A 9629-nucleotide genomic window follows, 5' to 3' on the forward strand; every position below is an offset into this window, starting at 1 on the left:
AACTCAAGATGGAGGAAGGAAAGAGATGAAACTAACAACCTTAGAAGAAGATCCTCTTCTTCTTCTCTTTACTCTCTCCTAGACACCCTGTCTTGTGTCTATTATATCTCCACGTCCCAAAGGTTTTTCTCTTTGATTTTTGGATTCCTTAAAGGTCTCTCAAATCTCTATGTTCTATAAAAATTTATGAAGAAACTAATTTTGTAGAGATAGATACGATAGAGTCCTTATCTAGGTCAAATATCTAGTCAAGGCTTATCCAAACAGGACAAGATAAGGGACGCCCAACTCTTGGGTGCCTCCTTATTTTTGTGCATGGACCACCAAAAAAGGGTGCACAATGTGTGACCTAAAAGCTACAAAAATCTTAAAAAAAATCTGGATAAATTCGGTACAAAAAGAAAAGAGTTTTGGATTTCTAAAACTCTATCTCATAGAATTTGAAATCCAAACTTATTCCTACTTTGATTTGATCCACAACCACTTTCTATGTTTGAAAGAAGAGAGGAAACCTTTTGGATGTAGGAAAGACCTGGGAGAGGGCTTTTATCATACAAAATAAGAGGGATTGGTGTGGAATAAGAGAGAGGGCGTGGGGGGCTTATGTGGCGCAAGGTGGAATCTTAGTCTTACTAGGATTCTATCTTATGACTTGTTTTAATTTGGTTTCTCAAACTAAATCAAACCAAAATTAGATCAACCTAATTAAAATAGATCTTAACCCAATTAAAATTTAATTTAATCAGATTAAATTAGATTTAAATCTGATTTAATTTTCTAATCAAATTAGAAATTAGATTGACCCAAGTCCTAATTGAACTAGGACTAGTTTTTTTCTTACACTTGGCTTATCCAATAAACTAATTGAACTTAATCCAATCAAGCCCAAACTAAATCTAATTAAATTATATTTAATTAAACTTAATCTCAGCTCATTGGCTTAATCAAATTAAGCCAATTAGCAATTGAATTGCTAATCGATCCTCCTGCAACACTTGCACTAGGTTAAATATCAATCGTATTGATCATTTAACCCTAGAACGATTCTTAATCATTGATCAACCATCCGATCGGATTATAAACTCTAATTTGTGTGACCTCATAGGTCCAAACCTAAGTTGGTAGAACAAAAATAAATTTTTATATCAATCGAAGTGACCATCTAGCAATGATACCCGACGATCGGATAGGTCAAATGTGTAGAACAACATCCTTAGAATCCATACGGATATAGTTTTCATATAATTCATCTCCTTGACCAAAATGATCATAAGACACCTTAGAGTTCAACTGTAAACTCTGATCAGATTGTCCACATTGTATTTCAAAATATCAAATCCATCTGATGGATTATCCTGGTCAAGATTTTGCTAAATTGAAATATAGTGACTCATTCTTCTCCAACTCTTAGAGTGGTCAATCCCATCTCGATCATACTCTGACTTTGCAAGTACTTGACTATACCTAGAAGCCTTCCGTTACTGAATTAGAAATTTAATTAGTTCAGTACCAAAGCACGGTGAGTTGCTTGCAAGTCACTGAGGTGATCTCAGGTCTAAGGGACACTTATACCTATATCCCATCAGAGTCTTTCTCGACAGTAGAATGCTCTGGAGTTGGTCACATTCAATGATGATGTATCCTTACATCTCACCTGTATGCCGTACCAGTATCTTCACACTCTTTGGTTAAGAGGACAACCAACCCACATGGCCTACAGCGACCTATGCTCGATAGAAGTTGTCGTCCTTATTAACAGCCTATCATTTGGTCATGAACCGTTTTAAGGACTAATCGATAAATCCTCTCTTTATCGAACTTAAATAGTCCTAAGAACTTCATCAACACAATGGAGTTCATTATAAGATGAAAGCTTATGATAAAAATACCAAAAATATATTTTATTTATTAACAAATCAATTACAATACTTGGTTGCTCAACTGTCAACAGCTTGACGATTGGTTTTTGGGACATATTTTTCAACAGGTCTCACCAGAAGTCCATGCATATAGAACAGAGATATACATGATTACATCAAGTAGAAATACATGGAGGTACAGAAAGTAGCCTCCTCATAATAGTGGTAGGCCCGAGTCACTTAGCCAGCTAATCACCAAAGTCTATCTTCAGAAGATGGGGCTCAGGTATATAGCAGATTAGCTTTAGTACAAGTGGGAGTTTCTTAGATGTATTCTCTAGAAAAAAATCTTGGCTGACACATACATTTCTCTAGGACATATTTTGTACTTGGTGGGCAATCTTTTTAACCAAACATATCTTATGTGTCCATGATTTATCCTAGAAATTAATAAAGATGATTTTGTATATTCTCAAGGTGTTGAGAATTTAAGACATACATCATTAGTGGTTAATTTTTAAATACTCTCGATCGAAAGATCATCATGGAAGATAGTGATCAATTCATTCAAGATTGGTGCACGGATTACCTCCCTTTAGGACAAATAAGTTTCGAGTCTACGATGTAGAGATACTGAGATGAGAGTACAGGTGGTTGTTAGAGAATAACTTGCACTGAGTGTGACCAACATGAGAAATCATTTAGATGTCTACTCACTCGTCAGTAATTTTTTTGATGTTGCAGTGGTGTGACTGATCCTTTGATCTGTGATGTGTTGGCTATTCACAGTGAGGCTACTTAGTTTAACTGCACATTTTTTTTGGTCTCTAGTCATTCGGATCTTTGCTGTGTATGTTGGCTATTGTAAATTTAGGTTCGTTGTTTAGAGTAGGATACACCTAGATAGAATCTATCGACCTTGATAGAAAAAGAGAAGTCCTATGTGATTTGTGATTTATGTCACAAATTGACATAAAAAGTATCAATTAATATCTAAATTATCTAACTTTATTAGAAAATTGATACTTGTTATTATATTTTGCAGAAGAAGAGATCATCAATAGAAAGAACAAGAAAAGAAAATTCCAACGGTACAAATTTTATGCAAAACGGAGTTAAATTGACCCAGAAATTGAAGAATGAAGAAAGAAGACTCAATTAGGTCAAATCCGAGTCAAATCAGGTCAAAATTGATCAAAAATCAACTAATTTGGTGATCTGATTAGCCGCCTGGTCTACAGCAACAGGCGCCTGGACTATGGACCTATCGGCGCACCATAAACCAGCCAATCAGCGAGTCTCGGCTCACTGCAATGCATCGCGAGCCCGATCCACGTGCGCGGTCCAGAGCTCATGAGGAGAGAGAAGAAGGTCCGAAGGGCAACCTGGTAACTTCACATCACTCGATGGTCCGATCTTCTCTGATCAAGATCCAACGCTCCACATTTTTGCGTCATCGGACGGCCACCATCGCAGCCGGTCAAGATCCAACCGTAATCAAGGCAATTGCAAGAATCAATAAACACTAGGACAACACGGGATCCATCTGCAGCGCGATCCAACGGACGAAATCTTTCAGCGCCTTGATCGGACGGTCCGCGATGCATCCGACCTGATCCCATCTCTGCAGTGCGATCCAACGGCAGCGCTTCACCCAGATCGTGATCCGACGGCCCAGAATCGCTTCCATCTTGATTTATTAGAAGAATTGGGTCCTTTAGATGAAGATCGAACGGCTGAAATAATTTTTAGGGTTTCTTGATGGATTTAAGTGCTTTTTGAGCGAGATTTGAGCCCCTAAACCCCCCTAACAGCCCTCTAAAATCTCTTAGTCCCACATCTAAAGTTTTAAAAATCTTAAAACCCCCAAGTGCCTATAAAAAGCCCCCAAAGGCCCTTGTTTTAAGGATTCTTGCCTTCCGATCAAGCTTGTAACCCTAGATAGTGGGGTTTTTAGCTTTCTTCTCAAGCCTCGAGCTTTGAGGTTTTTGTAATAATTTTTTTTATATAAAATCTTATTTTTATGTAATTTTATCTCTTTACATTATGCAATTTATTTTTCTTACAATTAGGATAGTTTAATTTATGAAATTAGGGTAGTTTATTTTTCTGTATTTAAATTTTGCAAGTAGATTTAGATCATGTCTAGCTAAGCATCCCTTCTAGGGTTTGCGATGAAGCTAGATCATGAGTAGGGGTTTTACATAGGGTCCTTTCTTTTTCTTAGGGTTTCTTTTTCTTCCTCTTTTGCCAAGAATTTTTGATGAACTATAGTTGGGTCAGAGTCCCTTCATAGTTCATGCTTGATTCAGTGCATAGGAGGAGAAAACCCTAAGGGATCCTAGTTACTACTCTCCTGTAAAGAATCTTGATGGGTTATCATTGGGCCTTAGTCCCTTCATAATCTATGCTTAGGTAAGACAAGAGGAGTAGTTGTTAGGATCAATAAGAAAAATTCTAGGTAGAATTCCCTAATCTAGATCTAGTGGATTCAAAAACCCTAGATCCTTAGTCTTATTGTCTTTAGCAAACAACTTTCGATTTTTGATTTTCGTTAAAGCTCGCTTGAGCATAGATTTGAAAATTGTTTTTAAACCAAGTCTCTATGGGATCGATCCGTACTCACTGGTCGTGCTACTCTACACACTGTGCGCTTGCGGTTTTATTTATAAATTTTAAGATTTGCACATCAAGTTTTTGGCACCGTTGCCGGGGATTTAGCGTTTTAAATTATTTTCAAATATTTGTTTTTCGTGCTTTATAACTCTCTTTCTTTTTTCTTTAGGTTTCTAGATTTAGTTGGTGATTGCTGGAAAACTCAGGTACGCTTCTAATTTTTCTTTTATTATTTTTAGTTAATTACTTTTCCTTTTAGACCTAATCATTTGAATTTACTTAATCATAAAAAAAATAAAAAAATAAAACAAAACAAAAGACAGTTCATAATCATGAAGTAAAATATCAAAATAAAAAAAAATCTAAATTAAAATCTTTTACACTCTTGGTCATCTTGTTTATTTGCATTTGTATTTTCATAATTAATCTAAGGGCATCAACCCATTAACAAGATAAGGTGGGGATTTTATTACCCTTCCTTAGCCCAAAAACCATCTCCATCATATTGCATTACCTAGACCTTTAATCTTAAAATCAATTAGACGTCAACCTTAAGGAATTCAAGCTCAATAGGACAAGGAACCCTAAGAGTTCTACCAAGTTTGAGTTGTTTGATTAGTTGGTGTCTAGGCAAGTCCCTGAGGGTGGTTTGTTAAATTGGTTCAGTTGCTGGCCTGGCCAACTCGTTTGGTGTCTAGAAAGGCAACGATGAGTGAACCTCCCACCTCTTATACTTACCTGGCTAACTAGTTGATCAATCTCCACTTGGAAGGCTTGAAGGGTCATCTTGGAATAGTTAGGAGCTATCTAGATTTAGGTTAACCCTAGGATAGATTGAGTTTAATTTATTGTTTCACTTGTTTAAAAAATTAAAAAAAAATTATTAAAATTTAAATTAATTTGGTTACTTTTCTTTAGATTTAGGACTCCTTAGGATCTTTTCTTTAGAATTTTTTCTCTTTTCTTTCTTTTTCTTATACATAAAAATTTTATTAAAAAAAAAATTATATAAACATCGAGAACCGTACACCTCGTGTGTGGAGAAGAGTGTCGGATCGTCTAGTTAGAATTGAGTCAATTCCTGTTGTTCCAATGGCTGAACCAATCCAACCCATGACCCTTAAGGATTTGTGTTATCCAGTTGGCTCCATCCAACCATCTTGTATCAGGTTGCCACAACCCACAGCTAACAATTTTGAAATCAAACCTCAAATCATAAATATGCTTCCAAAATTCACAGGATTAGAGGATGCTTATATATTTATTAGAGAATTTGAGGAGGTATGTGCAACCATGAAACTGCAATTAACAGAGGATGAGGTCAAACTTAGATTAATCAACTTTGCCCTTAAGGATAATGCTAAGAAGTGGCTTTATAGTCTGTCAAACCATTCTGTCACTACCTGGGAGGGCTTTGTGAGAACATTTTTGAAAAAATATTTCCCCCATCATAAAACAGCTAGGATTAGGAATGAAATAAATCAATTTTACCAACTAGCTGGTGAATCATTTTGGAAGTACTTTGATCGTTTCAAGAATCTTTTGACCCAATGCCCACACCATGGAATAGAAACTTGGAGACTATGCCAGATCATCTATGAGGGGTTAGATTCAAACTCAAGAACCATGCTAGAGTCCATGTGCCAAGGCCAATTTATGGATAAAAAAACTACTGAAGCTTGGCAATTCTTAGAAGACCTAGTCGAGAAAAATTTACAGTGGAAAATAACTAGGGAACCTGATAAAGCTACACCTTCAAGAGGACGAATGCATCAAAGTCAACCAACCCTAGCATCAGAGGCCAAGATTGCAACCTTAACACGTAGATTGGAAGCCTTAGAATTACAGAGACCAGCCAATGTAAATCAAATATCTGCACCCATGTGTAAAGGGTGCAATGCACCAGACCATGTCTTAGAAGAATGTTCCTACTCGAATGAGTGTGCACAGGTGAATGCCACCTATCAAGGACCATTGAACAATCCTTATGCACCCACATATAACCCAGGTTGGAGGAATCACCCGAATTTCTCATGGTCCCAGAATCCTAATGTAGGCAATCCAAATTTCAATCAGCAAAATCTAAGGTCCAACCCAGTGATGAACAATCCGTCAGGCTTCCATGATAATGATAAGAAAATTACCTCTTTAGAGAAAAGCCTAGAAGCCATGATGAAGACACATACCAGCTTTATGCAAACCACGGATCAACTCATAAATAATAATACCCAAGCTATAGCCCGTCTGGAAATGCAAGTAAGTCAGCTGGCTTCGACCATTAGTGAACGAGAACATGGTAGGTTACCTAGCCAACCTGAGCCAAATCCTAGGAACCAAAATGGTCCACGACCCCAACAAGGAAACCAAGTTAATGGTGTAAATGCCATTCATACCTTAAGATTGGAAAAATAAATAGACAATAAGGTAGTTGCACTTGATGATATGAGGACTCATCTGCCGAGTCACCTTCTAAAACTACTACCTTTCAACCTCAAGCACCAGAAACTGAAAATTCACCTAGTCCAGTACTTAAAAGATCTAGAGCTCCTTTTCCAAACAGACTGAAATCCAATAAATCTGAACATTTAGACAAAATTTTAGAGGTATTTAAATAAGTCCAAGTTAATATTCCTCTTTTAGATATAATCCATCAGGTTCCAACTTATGCCAAATTTTTAAAAGATCTTTGTACTAGAAAAAGGACCACTAATATACCAAAGAAAGCATTTTTGGCTGCAAGTGTCAGTTCATACCTATCTAGCCATGTGCCAATTAAATATAAGGACCCTGGAGCTCCAACAATTTCTTGTGTTATTGGAGAAACCAATATAAAAAAGGCCTTGCTAGATCTAGGAGCTAGTGTGAATATCCTTCCATATTCGGTGTATGAGCAACTAGGATTAGAAAAACTTCAACCTACTGGGATCACATTACAGTTAGTCGATAGATCTCTCAGGATCCCTAAGGGAATGGTCGAGGATGTTCTGATAAAGGTTGAAAATTTTATTTTTCCTGTAGATTTTATTGTTTTAGAGACTGAGCCAGTTGCGAATCCTAAAGGACATATACCTGTCATTTTAGGAAGACCATTCTTAGCTACGGCCAATGCTGAAATCAATTGTTGAAATGGTCTAATGAAGTTATCCTTTGGAAATATGACCATTGAGCTTAATGTTTTTAACTTAGAACAAGAATCCTCTTCTCATGCTGATGTCAATGTAGTCCAAGATGGTATTTATGAATCCATTGACATTAGTGATGATGAAGTCGACCTAGAGTCTAACCCCTGGTTAATCCATGAGCCTGAGGATGTCAATGAAATACTTAAAGAAAATCAGATTAATCAGGAATCGACACTTCCTACTGAACCAATCATTGAGATGGTGAAATTATCACCTAAACCATCGATAGAGGAAGCACCCATTTTAGAACTGAAACCCCTCCCAGAACATCTCAAGTATGCATATCTAGGACCCAAAGAAACTTTGCCTGTAATTATTGCATCAGACCTAGATCCCAAGCAAGAGGAGGAGTTAGTGTCAGTTCTAAAAGCAAATCAAAAAGCAATAGGTTGGACCATAGCAGATATCAAAGGAATAAGCCCTTCTATAGTTCAACATAGAATATACTTAGAGGAAGAGGCTAAACCAACAAGAGAAGCCCAAAGAAGGCTTAATCCAGCTATGAAGGATGTAGTTAAAAAGGAGATTCTGAAACTCCTAGATAGTAGAATAATTTATCCTATTTCTGATAGCTCTTGGGTAAGCCCAGTTCAAGTAGTACCCAAGAAATCTGGGGTAACAGTGGTCCAAAATGATGCAAACGAACTTATCCCAACTAGGACCCAAACGGGATGGAGGGTCTGTATAGACTATAGAAAGTTGAATGCTGCGACAAGGAAAGATCACTTTCCTTTGCCATTTATTGATCAAATATTGGAAAGACTAGCCGGACAAGAGTTTTACCATTTTCTTGATGGATACTCCGGTTACAACCAGATCCCCATAGCCACTGAAGATCAAGAAAAGACTACATTCACCTGTCCATTTGGTACTTTTGCCTATAGACGAATGCCCTTTGGACTATGTAATGCACCGGCAACCTTCCAGAGATGCATGATCAGCATGTTTTCAGATATGATAGAACGATTTCTAGAAATTTTTATGGATGACTTTTCTATTTTTGGCCTAACCTTCTCCGAGTGTCTGAATCACCTGCAATTAGTTCTAGAACGATGTAAGGAGAAGCACTTAGTTTTCAACTGGGAAAAATATCAGTTTATGGTCAAACAGGGAATAGTTCTTGGCTATGTCATTTCTAAAAAGGAGATTGAAGTAGACAAAGCCAAAATAGATCTAATTGCAAGTCTTCCACCACCTAAATCTGTGAAAGAAATACGTTCATTTTTAGGTCATGCTGGATTCTATAGAAGGTTTATTGCCAACTTTAGCAAAGTAGCACGTCCACTGACTAATCTTTTGGCAAAAGATACCAAATTTGAATTTACTCATGAGTGCTTGGAATCTTTTGAATTTCAAAAAAAAGCACTTGTATCAGCTCCAATCATTCATCCTCCTATCTGGTCTGAACCATTTGAATTAATGTGTGATGCGTCCGATCATGTTGTGGGCGCAATCTTAGGTCAACGGATAAATAAGCTACCTAGAGTGATATATTATGCAAGTAAAACCTTAAATGATGCGCAGCTTAACTACACCACAACTGAGAAGGAGTTCCTTGCGTTGTCTTTGCTTTAGAAAAATTTAGATCTTATTTGGTTGGGACCCACACCATTGTTTACACTGATCACTCAACCATTAGACATCTCCTAGCAAAGAAGGATGCCAAGACATGCTTAATCAGATGAATTTTGCTCCTTCAAGAATTTGACCTAAAAATTAGGGACAAGAAAGGCACTGAGAACGTTGTAGCAGATCATTTATCCCGAATTCCAGTCGCACCATCTAGTGAACCACCCATCAATGAATCTTTCCCAGATGAGCAACTCATGTCTGTGTCTACTGAACCTTGGTTTGCTGATATTGTAAATTATTTAGCCATAGGTAAGATACCTTCTCATTGGACTAAGCAGGATAAATATAAATTCTTTGCCCAAGTGAAGTATTTCATTTGGGATGATCCTTATCTTTTTAA

At 37.0% G+C, this 9629-nt stretch overlaps 1 non-coding gene across 1 annotated transcript; it reads right to left on the reverse strand.

The window, feature by feature from the left end:
• Positions 1-5936: 5936 nt before the first annotated feature.
• On the reverse strand, positions 5937-6043 carry LOC140853855 (small nucleolar RNA R71). Its single transcript, XR_012136998.1, has one exon. It is a non-coding gene; the product is annotated as a small nucleolar RNA R71 (small nucleolar RNA).
• Between the last annotated feature and the right edge of the window lie 3586 nt (positions 6044-9629).

Source organism: Elaeis guineensis, chromosome 14 (assembly GCF_000442705.2).
Source record: "Elaeis guineensis isolate ETL-2024a chromosome 14, EG11, whole genome shotgun sequence".
Taxonomy (NCBI): Eukaryota; Viridiplantae; Streptophyta; class Magnoliopsida; order Arecales; family Arecaceae; genus Elaeis; species Elaeis guineensis.